The sequence below is a fragment of the Sarcophilus harrisii genome, chromosome 5, assembly GCF_902635505.1.
Source record: "Sarcophilus harrisii chromosome 5, mSarHar1.11, whole genome shotgun sequence".
Taxonomy (NCBI): Eukaryota; Metazoa; Chordata; class Mammalia; order Dasyuromorphia; family Dasyuridae; genus Sarcophilus; species Sarcophilus harrisii.
In genome coordinates, this window is record NC_045430.1 from 273072164 (window position 1) to 273086117 (window position 13954).

At 51.7% G+C, this 13954-nt stretch overlaps 1 protein-coding gene across 3 annotated transcripts in view; it reads right to left on the reverse strand.

The window, feature by feature from the left end:
* SNX10 (sorting nexin 10) overlaps positions 1–13653 on the reverse strand; it is a 61042-nt gene extending 47389 nt beyond the window's left edge. Inside the window, exon 1 of one of the 3 annotated variants that reach the window (XM_031940544.1) lies at positions 13293–13653. The gene's annotated coding sequence lies outside the window, so the exon portion shown is untranslated. Of the gene's footprint in view, positions 1–12262; positions 12365–13292 lie in introns of those variants that run through there. The other 2 variants (XM_031940541.1, XM_031940543.1) reach the window with 2 other exon arrangements.
* Positions 13654–13954: the final 301 nt, after the last annotated feature.

Below are 13954 nucleotides of genomic sequence, written 5' to 3' on the forward strand. Positions count from 1 at the left end.
CCTATAATGATAAGCATAAAATTCTATGAGCTTTTAGTTTTTCAATAGCTTTATAATTACTTAGCATCTCATTTGATTTTCACAACAACCCTGCAAGGGTTCGATAAGGCTCTTATTATCATCCCATTTTATGGAAGGAGGGAAGGGAGGAGGGAAGGAGGGAAGGAAGGAAGGGAAAGGAGGGAGGGAAGGACACAGAAAAGAAGTCATTCAGTTTTTTATCTCTCTGTCCCCCGCCCCATCTCCAGCGCCCCCGCAAAAGCGTTCCCCATTCCCAGTAATTTCTATCCATGCTTCCTGTGGCTTCTGAGGCATAGAGTCCCAGGGGAAATGCAAGCGGGCGATCTCCGCGTTTATTCGGCAGAATCACCGTATGTTGGCCCACTGGCCGGCTGGGCTCCCCCCCCCACCCCCCATCCCAGGGAAGCTCCTGGCAAGCAGAGACCTCGTGGGGTCACGATGTGTCACCGAGGGGCCTCCATGGGAATGCTCCGGGAGGTCCCGGCCTTCCCCCCCCCCAACTGGACCAATGAGCCCTGTCCACCATCTTCTGGTGCTCCAGCCTCGGGCCACAGAATCCCCCAGAATGCTTCTGTCCTCCAGCACATCAATTCTCTCTCCTGGAGGTGCCCCCTCTAAGGATTTTGGGGAATTGAGGGCAGGAGCACAGAGGGCTGCAGACAGGTCACAGCCCAGAACAGACAGCAACAAGGACACAGGAGGCGCCCACAGCAGTGCCCATGCTGGGTCTCAAGGGGCAGCCACTGAAGCCCCTTCCTCTCTTCTCAGGAAAGAGGCGGGGACCCTCCTGGCTCGCTTGCTCCCTTTCACTGGTTTTCTTGGTCACGTGGGAGGATTTAAAGTTAGAAAAAAGGTGTCGATACAAAATATGATCCTGGTGGAACCGAATTAAAAGTTAGCATCAGTATACAGAAAGCACTTAATAAGTGCTTGTGGACTGATTGACCTTGCATGTTAAAGTCTTAGGGCACATCTCTCATTCATGTGATTTCCTAAACAGCTGCAGGGGGGCAGGGAAGGGCCATTTATCCAGGTGGATCATAAAGATCCAATGAAACTCCGCCCTCGAAGCCTCGTTCCTGCCCAGCTTCCATATTCTTGCTCCCTAGATGCATGAACCAACTTTGAAAAGGCAGAAATGTAAATATTCCCAGGTTGAACAATACTTATTAGGCCCCTACAGCTTACAAAGCAAGGGAGATAACACAGGAAAGTGGCATAGGTCTTGCCCTCTGGGGACCCTCTGGTAATTTATGAATGAAAAGCATTTATTAAACACTTGCTGTGTACTGTGCCCTGTGCTAAGCACTACAGACACAGATATAAATAGTAAAGGGAAGAAGCGTGAGCCCGGGTCATCGCGCTGCCGGCTCAGCTGAGAAAAGCAACCGGGCCAGGTCAACAGGACAAAGGGACACGGGGGAGGTTTCTGGGGAGCAGGGGCTCAGGGACAGAGTGAGGAGGGGGCCAGGACCAGGGCCAGGCTTTCCACTGTCCCCTCCAGGCGCGGGTCTGGGCCTCCTGGTGCCCAAACACTCTTGCCTCCCCTGCCCCCGGCAGGTGCCCGTGCTGCCAGCTCTGGCACCCACAAGGTCACGGGGGCAGCTCCTGCTGCCTCTGCAGTGAGTCCAGGGAGGGAAGGAAGGCCAGAGGAAGTCCCAGGCTGGGGAGGGTGCGGGGCCCACCGGGACCCTCACTCAGCTGCCGACTTCTTCCTGGGACCATGTCCGGCACCAGAAACGGTACCGAGGGCGCCCTGAACAAAAAACGTTCCAGACCAGAGGTCCTGGGCAATGGGAAATCATGGGAGGCTGCCGGGCGAGGGGAGAGGGAGGGGTTCTTGACTGTTTGTGTCCCGGTCCCTCGGGAAGATTCTGGACACCTCGGAATAATGTGTCTAAATGCCAAGGGTGCTGGGGGGGAAACAAGCGTCTGAAATTACCAGGTAACTCGTCCCCATCTGAGTCCATGGGCCCTTTGGAAGTCTGGGAAGCCCAGAGTAAAAACCCCTGGAGGATGCGCTCAGTGGTCTCGGAGATGCTGAATCTTCATCATTCTCATCAAGATTTTTCCATTTAGTGACGGCTCCAGGTCTATGACAATTCTATCTAGATATCACACACATGCACACACGTGCACAAGCACACATGTGCACACACAAGCACACTCATGCACACGCGCACACAAGCACACACATGAACACATACATAAGCGTGCACGCACACATGTGCACACACAAGCACACTCATGCACATGCACACACAAGCACATGCACACACACAAGCATACACACAAGCACACTCATGCACACGCACACACAAACACACAAGCACATGCACACATACATAAGCGCACACACAAACACATACACGCGTGTGCAAGCACACACGTGCACACAAGCACACACATGCACACAAGCGCACACACCAGCACACACATGCACACATACACAAGCACACACTAACACATACACATGTGTGCAAGCACACACGTGCACACACAAGCACACGCATGCACACACGCGCACACGGACACATGCACATGTGGGCAAGCACACAAGTGCACACGTGCACACGCTCACTCCCTCCTTCTCCTGCATGAGCACAGGGAAGAAGTCAGCAGCCTCCAAGGCGAGCCTCAGGCGCCTCCCAGGGTGAGAGCCAAGGGGAGCCAGCCCCAGAGGCTGCCTAATTCACCCCCTCATCAGCCATCATTAGTGCACATCGAAGGACAAGGAGGAAAGGCAGCCCGGGAGCGGGAGATTCCGGCCTCTAATGGAACATCTCGAAACCCCAGTTGCCTCCAAGGCCCAGATTGTCTCAGTAACCAAGTCATTGGGGGCAGAAAAGCTCTTTACCAAGGGAAGGAGGGAAAGCAGGGACAGCGCCACAGGGAACTAGGAATAAAGCCCGGCCAGTTCTCCCCAGTCCTCCTCCTGATCACTGTCAGGCCGAAAAGCAACAAGTATCAAAGCACCTACTGTGTGCCAGGCTGCATGCTAAGCACTTAACAAATACTGTCTCCTTTGTTCTCGTTTAGCAGTTACCTTCCTCTCTGATGCCCGGGTCTCACCTGAAGTCTTGTTTTCTTAATAATGTTATTTATTTTATAATTATTATTTTTTTTAATTAAAAAATAATTATTATTTATTTTAAATAAAGTTATTTATTTCCCTATTAGAATATGAGGTCTTTGAAAATAGAGACTTTCTCTTCTCTATTTGTTATCTCCAAGACTTAACAAAATGCTTTGTACACAGTAAGCATTTAATAAATGCTTTATTCACTCATTCAGTCATCTGTAAAAGCACTGAAGACTATTAACTCTAAATGGATCATCGGATCCTAGGTTTGGAGCTAGAAAGAACATTTGACAGACATCAATAGTGCAAATTTTTCATTTTTCTACATGAAGCCCACATTGGTTGGGTAATGATAATAACCAGCATTTATATAGCACCTACTGTATGCCAGGGATTGTGCTAAGTGCTTTTGCCCAGAGTCATTATTAACATTCTCAGGTAAGATCTGAATTCTGTTCTTACTGACACCAAATCCTGCGCTCCATCTACTTTACCACACTGCCAGGGTCCTAAAGAAGAGAGCCAGGTTCTGGCTCTGTCAAGTGGCAGAGTCATAGAGAACCAGCCCTGAAGTCAGAAGGACCCAAGTTCAAATCTAGTCTCAGACACTTAACACTTCCTGGCTCTGGCTGTGTGACCCTGGGCAAGGCATTTAACGGCTACTGCCTTAGGGGGGAAAAAAGGAAGAAAGGCAGCATGGGCTGATAAAGAACATACACAACTTGGATCAGAGGAGCTGAGTATGCAATTAATAAGACTGGTACCCTCTAACATTAAGGAAATGTGTTCTATTTTCACATATTGAACATGTATGGGACTACCTGCCATTAAGGGGAGGGGGTGCGGGGAAGGAGGGGAAAAGTTGGAACAGGAGGTTTTGCAAGGATCAGTATCAAAAAAATGGCCCGTGCATGTTTTGTAAATAAAAAGCTATAATTAAAAAAAAATTTCAAAGAAAAAAAAAAAAGAAATGTGCTTTGCGAGTCTTAAAATGGATTATACAGGACAGTGACCATAGATTACGCTACAATTTGGGGGGGGGGGTGAATTTGACCTTAAAATGAGGGTCAATTATACAGAGAGAAAGAAATATGGAAGCAAAGACTCACAGTCAGTCCTATGGGGGGACAGTGAGGAAGATGACAATTTAAGCTGCAGGTGCAGAACATCAAAGGCCAAACCCTTATTTTAAACAGCAGCTTAAATGATGCCCTAAGATCATCCAGAAAGGAAGGCGTAAAATTCAAACCCAAGACCTTCAAACCCAAGCTCACTGGCCTGGAGTGGAGGAGGGGAGCTTATGGGGGTCAAGTCTGAGCACTTAGGCCACTGGGTTTAGACTTTGTCGGAGGGCGGGAGGAATCGGGGTGATTTTTGGGGAGATGGAAATGTAGTTTAGGAAGATGAATCTGCAAATGGGGAAGATACATTAGAGAAGTCGGGGAAATAACCCGAGAGAGGAAATACTGCAATAATCCAGGCAAGAAGTCAGGAGTTTGAAATAAGTGAGAATGGAACCAAGCAAAGAGAAAAATGTGGAAAGGAATGAAGGTGGAACAGAGGCAGAGCTTCCGTAATCTTGGGAAAACAATGAAACTCCCTTGAACACAGCTGCCTGACTTATAAAGTGAGTGAGCTGGGTTCCATGAGCCTTTTCTCTCTCCATTTATCACCAGGACTTGGGAATTGCTTAAACGCAGATAAACATAGGAAAGAATTAAACACGGATCCAAGGTTTCCAGCCTGGATGTTAGGAAGAATGTGTCACTGAGAGAAATAAGGAAGTGGAAGAGGGAACCAGTTCTGAGTAACAGACAGATGGAAAATTAGTTGGGGATGTATTGAGTAGGAATCCAAATGGAAAAGTCAAGGAGGGAGTGCTTTTGGTTTATTCAAAAAGTTAGGAGAGGAATCAGCTCCCGGGATAAAAGCTCCTTCCCTGCTCACTGAAAGTTGCTGAGGAAAATGGAAAGACGTCTGGCAGAAATCAGGTTTAGACTAGGATCTCCCACCACATCCCGCCCAAAATATCAGCACTAGAGACGATCTAGATCCCCAAAAATCTCTCTGACAAAATGTGTCCTTCATATAGAAAGTAACAAGGGAGCATCGAGCTTTCTGGCTTCCACTCACGACAAAGGGGAAGATGGCCGGGAAGCAGAAGGCCGGAGTCCTACCAGCCTTTCTGTATGACCAGGGGAGTTGTTGTGTAGATTAAACCAGTCCCTAAGCTCAGCTTCCTTATCAATAAAACACCTTGGGCAGGTGGGTGGAGGAGAGTACAGGGGAGAAAGAAGGAACCTCAGTGGGCCTCCCTTCAGTTCTGCTGTTCGATGAATCTAGCAAACAGTCATAGTGAAAGCCTCCATTCCCCACAGAAAAGAGGAACCTGTTAGGAACTAATTGCAATTGGCCGGCCATGATTCGATCAGAACAAGATGCAGTTAATCAAGTAAGAAATTTGAAGAAGTGGGAAGTAATTTTAAAGATTAATTATTGCCCCCCCCAAAAAAAAGGGAAATAGACTGGAAACAAAAATACAAAAAATTTAAATATAAACAAATGAAAGTTAATTTTAAACAGGGAAGTTTGGGGGTTTTTTCCCACGAATTGTTATCATTTATTTTTACAACACCTTCGTTTTTAATATATCGCCCACACCCAACAAGTTATTGCAGTTAAAACAAATGTTTTTTTTTAAATTAAAAAATAAAATAAAATAAAGCAAAACTCACCAACATAATCAACCCCATCTGATAGTGCATACTATATTCCACATTCACAGTCTGATATTTCAGCACACCCACAGTATAACACTTCAAAAAAGGGTAAGAGAATATTTTCTCATTGGGGGAAGAGGCAGGGAATAAATACTTATATAATGTCTCCTAGGCATGGGGGGGGGGGGCTGCATTAAATACTTTTACAGATATCTCATTAATTCCTCATCACAATGCTGGGAGATAAGTATTATTATTATTCTCATTTTAGGGATGGGGAAAGTGAAGCAGACAGAGAGAAAGCGATTCGCTCAGAGTAACACATCTAGTAAATTGAACTCAGGTCTTCCTATCTACCCCAGGGTCCAAGCTCCATCCTTAAAAATAATCATCACTTAATTTTGTCTATGCTTTCAAGATATCAGGAATTTATTCCAATATGTAAGACTGAGAGCTAATTCCCAGAAGATAGATAAGTACTCAGAATAATCAATTAACAAATAAAATTAGAGTATTTTTTTAAAGTTCTCAAAAACATATATAATTATAAACTCTTAAAATTTATATAATTATAAACTGTTTTTTAAAAAAACATACAAAATATCACTCCAAATCAATAATTAGAGAAACAAATCAAACCCATTGGAAAAAAGATAGGAGTCGATGTTTGAAAGGTTAAGAAAAAGCAGGCTTACTCATACATTGTTGGTGGAACTATGGATTGGTCTAACCATTCTATAAGACAACCTGGAATCAGAAAGTGAGTAAAACTCAACTCTTTCAACCACTGACCCCACTAGACGGCATGGACCCCAAAGAGGTCAAAGACAAAAGGAAAGGCCCTATATAGACATGAAGGCCCTCACCAAGGCCCTACAACAATATTCTCAGCAGCACTTTTTGTGGAACAGCTTGATCCCAAACCCATGCTTTGTGCCCCACTTACTCAGTTGTCCCTCAAATGACCAGAGGCTCCTTGCACATTGGTAAGACTAACACCCCTCCCTATGTGTTTTTTTAGGCAACAGGTAAGCTAAAAACAAACCAATAAAAGAAGCTTACAGCTCACAAAGCATTAAAAAATGAATCAGTCCTTTGTTACAAGAGCAGTGGGAAGGCAACAGCCTTCGCGGGCCAGGCAGGACACCAAGGTTTCTCGGATGGGAATACTCGGCCCTTTTTGTGTCCCTCCAATACACAAGATCCTCAGCATCCGAGCCCCAATCCAGCCCATCACATCTCCAGAGATAGCAGGGCCCCGAAGCCTAACCCCAAGGTCCCCAAGCCTCCCCCCCCACTTTGGTGCCTTTCCTTCTTTCCCAAGCAACCTTCTCATCCTAATTCCATTTCCCAAACTCCCTCCCTCCTGGGAATCACACACGCAAACTGTCCAGCAAAAACATCCGCCCCGCTTGGCTCTTCCCTTTCCCATTGTAAATTATTAAGTCGTCCTTCGAACGACTCTCCTGTGGGTAGGAGTGCCGGGAGCCAGTTTTCCCAGGGCCTCTCACCTCCTCCCACTCATTTCTGAGTCCAGACATTTCAGACCTTGGACCCGTGGTGCAATAATAGGAGAAAGAGCCTTAAATAAATAACCCCCAACCAGTCCCCACAAAGGCTCCCCTGGGAAACTCATTAGCACCCGGGTCTCGGGCCATCCCGGACTTGCAGTAAGACCCCCGAGCTCTAGCCTTGCCCACTCTGGGCTGCAGACCAGCCACTGTACCTCAGTTTCCCCCTTTGTAAAAGGGGGAGGGCAAAGCCCACCCTGCGAAGCCTCAGCTGGAGGATCTACATGAAGAGATGCAGAAGAGGCAGCTAACACTAGCTCCAGTCAGGAGGACCTGAACTCAAATCAGACTGTTTTATGACCCTAGGCATGACTGTCTCCCCCAAAATTTAGAATTTGTGGATAACAGAGTTAGATAAATGTCCGTTATTGATCATCTTTTGTTCCCCCAAATTAAAAATGGCCCAATTTAGCTGCCTCTGCATCTGAACGGTGCAGAAGCCTGTTTATAAAGCCACAATTTGCTACCCACTCACTTGTGTACCCACTCCAGCCATAGGTATTCCCTCCAACGATGCAGATTGCAGCCCGGGAAGCCTCCCAGCCTGGGGAGTCACACCTTTACCTAAATGTGCTCAATGAGCCGGGAGCACTCCCCAGCTCCTCCTCCCCTCTGGGGCCCAGTCCGCGTCAGCCAATCAAGTAGCATTTTATTAAGGATCTCCCTGCGCGCCGAGGTAGCCCCTCTTCACCTTGTATGATCTCCCATTTTTACCAATCAAACATTTCTTTAAAAACATCCTTTGTCAATCAGGCAAGAAGCATTTAAGCACCTTCCCCATGCTGGGCACTGGCTAACAAGCAACATAACAACAAGAGCATCAGTCCTCGGAGAGGTTTGCACCTGCCAGGGAAGAGACAGGAGACAGGCCGGAGCGGCGGCTGCAATATCGGACCCAGAACAGGGAAGCCTCAGGCACTTTGTCTGCCTCAGTTTCCTCAGCTATGACCCGGGGCCAGCGGCTCCAGAATCTCTGCCAGGAAAGACCCTCAGTGGGACCCCAGAGTCCCCTGGGACTGGCACCAACATCATTCCTTCTCTGTGGCGCCCGTGCTGCAGCCTGCTCCCATCCCTCCACTGCCCCACCCGTGCTCTGTTCAAAATCAACAGAGATGTGAGGAGCCCCGGGAAAAACTGACTGCCCTCAGTGGGGAAATCGGGCAGGGCCTGAAGGAATAAGGGAGCTGGACGAGCCGGGCAGGGAGCGGGGGACTCTGAGTGAGGCACAAGACCCTTCACCCAGAGGGAACCTGCTAACAAGGCCTGGCTCGGCTCCCCCCTCCCCTAAGGGCTCTCGGCTTCCTGAGCAGTCACCTGTGTTCTACTTAAAGAAGAATCCTTACAATTGTAAATTGACATTTACATGTCAATAGCAGGATGCTTATAGTTGGCACATGCTCAGGGCGCTGTGGTGATGTCATGGTTCTACAGTTGGCACATGCTCAGGGCGCTGTGGTGATGTCATGGTTCTACAGTTGGCACATGCTCAGGGCGCTGTGGTGATGTCATGGTTCTACAGTTGGCACATGCTCAGGGCGCTGTGGTGATGTCATGGTTCTACAGTTGGCACATGCTCAGGGTGCTGTGGTGATGTCATGGTTCTACAGTTGGCACATGCTCAGGGTGCTGTGGTGATGTCATGGTTCTACAGTTGGCACATGCTCAGGGCGCTGTGGTGATGTCATGGTTCTACAGTTGGCACATGCTCAGGGCGCTGTGGTGATGACATGGTTCTACAGTTGGCACATGCTCAGGGCGCTGTGGTAATATAATCCTACTAAAGTACTTAGGGGCTAAGAGGACTTGAAATAAACGGTCTCCATCTGTGACCATCCTTGTGAGTCCCTGCTTCTTCACTCCTCCACTAAGACCAAGGACCCGGGCCGGTCCCGAGGTCCTCCGGAGAGCTAGTCCGGACGGTATATTTTAGCACCCAAGTGTGGGGGCTCTAGAAAGCACACTACAGAGCAAGCCCATTCACCGGACCTGAAGGCTGAGGCCACAGCTGCTACGGACCCTGGTCTGGAGTTCCTTCTGTTTGTCATTTCACTGGATTATGCTGTTGTGCTTTTGAGCTGGTGGCCAGCTGCCCAGTGGAGCCTCTCAAACACCTGAGACTCTTTTTAGACTTGAGTCAGAGCCCTCGGGGGAAGCCCCTTGTCCCAGGGTCTTTGCAGACTGGAATTTCCTTTCCCAGGTTTGAATCATACTCTGACACTTATTAGCTGCGGGATCCAGAATGAGTCCCATGACTTGCCTCAGTATAATAGAATCAGAGCCCTAAGTCTGGAAGGAGCCTCAGAGGTTCCGATAACCCCCCGCCGGCCCCTCAGGGCACAAAGAGGAACCTGCCGAGGGAGAGGAAGGGACTTCCCAAAGCTTCACCTTGCTGGGCTAGATCAGCGGCCCAGAGTACAGGCGAGGCTTCCTGAGACCAGGGCCCATTGTGGGGGGGGGGGGGGGGACTCCTCTCTACCTCCTCATCCTTCCTCCCTGTGCTCCCATGAACCTCTAAGGTAACCAGGGCCCTTATCTCGTCATCACCCTTCCTTCTCCTCCCAACTCCAATGGCTCTTACTCGCCCCGGGCACAGTATGGCCTTTGTCTCACATGGAAAAAATGGCTCAGGACAGCTCCAGAGAGATGCTCCCGGAGGCGTTATTCCATTTGTCAGATGCAGAAATCGAGTCTGAGAGGTCCTTGGTTCCCTCTCCCCCACCCCCTATAGCTCTCATTTGCCCTGGGCGTAGTATAATATGTCTCACATGGAAAAAATGGCTCAGAACAGCTCTGGAGAGAGACGCTCCCGGAGGCATTATTCCATTTATCAGAGGCAGAAATCGAGTCTCAGAGAGGTCCTTGGCCCATAACTGGCAAGTGTCAGGGAGAAAGAATTTAAAGCAAGTTTCCTGCCCTCAAAGCCCGTGTTCTTTCCACTGCACCAAGCTCCTTCCCACCTTCTCCCCAACACAAACTTAGAGCCCCCAGGATGCTTGTCCATCACTAGCAAAGCTGCTCCCTTCTACAACCTACTTCCTAAAAAAAAGTCAGTGTCGTAACCCCCTAGTGTAGCTTATTGATGAATTTGCTTTAGAAGAGCTTTATCTTTTTCTGAATTTCATTGAAGTCTGAGTTTTTTTTTTAATATCAATTATTTCCTGACACCCTCGCTCTTCCCACTAAACCCTATAGCAAGGGAACAAAACTGACCGTGTTTTAGATCACAGACCGAATCTACAATTCCATTTAGTTGCCCTGGAGAAAATAAGGCCTTGTGCAGGGTTCTCCAAAAAACAAACAAAAACTTGTATCATGTCTAAATGAGTGTTCTATGAAATGGTCAGATTTGCACCAAAAAGCTAGCTGCCAGATGGGCCATTTGCCTCCCCAGAAGTCCTTTTGCCACTCATGGGTCTGACTTGCTTTGTGTGACTGACATTTTCTATAGATGAACCAATCTGTAAGCATTTATTAAGGCCCTACTATGCGCCAGACTTCCTTTAGGACCTCGGAGAAGACATTGCACATCTGGGCCCTGGTTAACACCACTGCAAAATGGTTAACACCATTAAATTGGTGACCTTCTGAATGTGGGATCCTGCTGCCCCAAGGAGATTTCCATCTCACCTTCCAAGATCACTGCATCCCCACCCAGAGTCACCTGGTACCTCTGCTAGGAGCCTCATAAACACTCTCCACGTGTGTGTGTACATACGTATGTCCTACAAACACGGCGTCTCCCCAATGGCACAGAAACTCATTAAAGTAAAACGGATAAATACGGAAATTTGCTTTGCTCGAAATCAGCCATCTGACTGTATCCTATCTGTTCTCAATCGATGGGGAGGGACCAGAGGTAGGGAGAGAACTCAAAACTCAAAATATTTCAAAAAGGAATGTAAAAATAAATAAATAGAAAAATTTTTAAAAGAAGTAGCTGGTATTTACGTAAAACTCTATTACATAAATTATCAATAACACATTACATATTAATTTGATTGTCACAGCAACTCTGCTTCAGTTATCCCCATTTTACTGATGAGGAAACTGAGACACAGAGAGTTCAAGGCGGGGGTCACAAGGCCAGCAAGGGTCTGAAGCAATATTGGAACTCCGTTCTTTTGTCTTTTTCTTGCTCTAGCCCTCGGTTCATTTTTGTCTTCGCTTCCCCGGCACTGGAAAGTTGCCTTTATACCCACTAAGTGCTCTCTAAATGCTTGTGAAGGGACTTTAATTCCTGCTCTGCCGATTTGGGGGCAAGTCCCATCATCTCCGGCCCGGAAAGGGGGCCAGGCTGGAGTCAGGAAGGCCCACGTTCCAGGGAACTGGGTCCTCATGAGGATCGAATGAGACAATATTGGGGAACGGCTCAGCTCGGGCTCTGGCACACAGTAGGCTGTTTAGAAGCACTTATTCCCCTTCCCTTTTCTGGGCCTCAGTTTCTCTCTCTGTAAAAATGAGGCCGGAAGGAAGGGTCTCTGCCCTGCACATCTCCTGCCTTTATCTGCCATCATTTCCCCAAGCGGCTCCTCCTTTGCGGAGGATGAGGCAGCTTGGAACCGGACCTCGGACACCATAAAAATCGGGAAACAGATCCTTCCCCCAGGGAAGCGGCTCCCGGGAGGAGGCGCGGGCTCCCGGCTCCCGCTCCCGTCCCCGCCGCCTCCCCGGGGCTCGGGTACTCCCGCGCCCTCTCACCTGCTCCCCGGGGAGAGCCTCCCCCGGAGCCCGGCCCGGCCCCGGCCCCGGCCCCGGCCCCGCCCGCGCGGGGAGCGCCTCTGGAAGGGGGCGAGCCTCCGCGCCCCCGGCAGCCCCCGCTCTCCCCACCCTCGCTGCCACAGCAGCGGGAGCCCGGCTCCCTCACTTACGGCTCCGGGTTTCCGCGGCGCGGGCCAGCGCAGCCTGACTCGCGGGCGGACGCGCGGGGAGGATCTGCGGGCTCCCACGCAGCCGCCGCAGAGCCCAGAGCCGGCCAACCGCGCGCTGCGGAGGGGGGGGGGGCCGCCCCGAGACCGGGGGGCGGGGGAGAGCCGCGCCAGGCTGCGGCATGTGACAGGCTCTGCCCGGGCTGCAGCCCTCGCTCTGGCCCCGGCCCCAGCCCGGCCCAGCCCCGCTCCCAGCCCCTGCCCCGGCCCCAGCCCCCTGACTCCAGAGCCGGCCCGGGATTCAGCCCCGAGATCCCTCCCCCGCCCCGGCCCCAGCCCCGCTCCCAGCCCAGGACCAGCCCAGCCCCGGTCCCAGCCCCTGCCCCGGCCCCAGCCCAGATCCTGCCGCAGTCCCAGCCCCAGCCCCTGCCCCTGGCCCTGGTCCTGGCCCCGGCCCCCTGACTCCAGAGCCGGCCCGGGATTCAGCCCCAGATCCCTCCCTAGGCCCAGCCCCTGCCCCGCTCCCAGCCCAGGACCAGCCCAGCCCCGGTCCCAGCCCAGATTCTGCCGCAGTCCCAGCCCCAGCCCCTGGCCCTGGTCCTGGTCCTGGCCCCGGCCCCCTGACTCCAGAGCCGGCCCGGGTTCGCCCCGCCCGATCCTGCCGGTCCCGCCCTGGCCCTGGTCCTGGTCCTGGCCCCTGACTCCGGGAGCCGGCCCGGGTTCAGCCCAGATCCCCTCCCTGGCCCGGCCCCTGCCCCCCCCGCCCAGGACCGCCCGCCCCGGTCCCGCCCTGCCCGGCCCCAGCCCGTCCTGGGTCCCAGCCCCTGCCCTGCCCCTGGCCCTGGTCCTGGCCCCGGCCCCCTGACTCCAGAGCCGGCCCGGGATTCAGCCCCAGATCCCTCCCTAGGCCCAGCCCCTGCCCCGACCCCAGCCCAGGACCTGCCCCTGCCCCGACCCCAGCCCCACATCCTGACTTAGAGTCAGCCCTTATCCCCCGGCCCCAGCCCGGCCCCAGCCCGGCCCCAGCACGTACCCCGTACTCTGCCCCGCTCTCTCCTTCCGCGGGGATGCTGCCAGGAGCCCTCCAGGAAAGCCCCTTCCCACCCTCACCTTCAGCCCGGGTCGGGAAGGGCTTGTGGAGCGCTCGGGGCCCAGGAATTCCCTGGGAGGGCCCGGGCTGGGCGGGGAGGAGGAGGAAAGCCCGGGCTTGTGCAACCCCAGCCCGCGGCGGCCGCCCCGAGCTTGGGCAACCCTTGCGGTGGCCCGAGGGCGCTCTTCGGCAAAGCCTCCCCCGGGCCGGAGCCAGCCCGCGGCGAGCCCTGCCGCCCCCGGGCACTTCTGGTGCCCCTTCCCTAATTAACCTTCCCAGAAGGGACAATCAGGAAGCGAGCTTGTCCCGAGCCAGCCCAGGCAACTCCTGGGGGAAGGGGAAGCGCCCCGCTCCGTCCGATTGCATCCCACTGCTCACGGACTTCTGTGCGACCTTGGGCAGAGAGGTCACAACTTCGATCCTCAGTCTCCTCATCTGTGGAATGGGGGGAGGCAGACTTCCCCCACCTACCTCTCAAAGGACTGTGGGGAGGAGAGTGCTCCCGAGGCCCCAAGTGCTGGGAAATGGGACATTCGTGGGAAGGGGTTGCCTCGTGTCCCATTTGAATGGGACTTGACCAAGATTCAGGTGTAATAGAAGGGAGA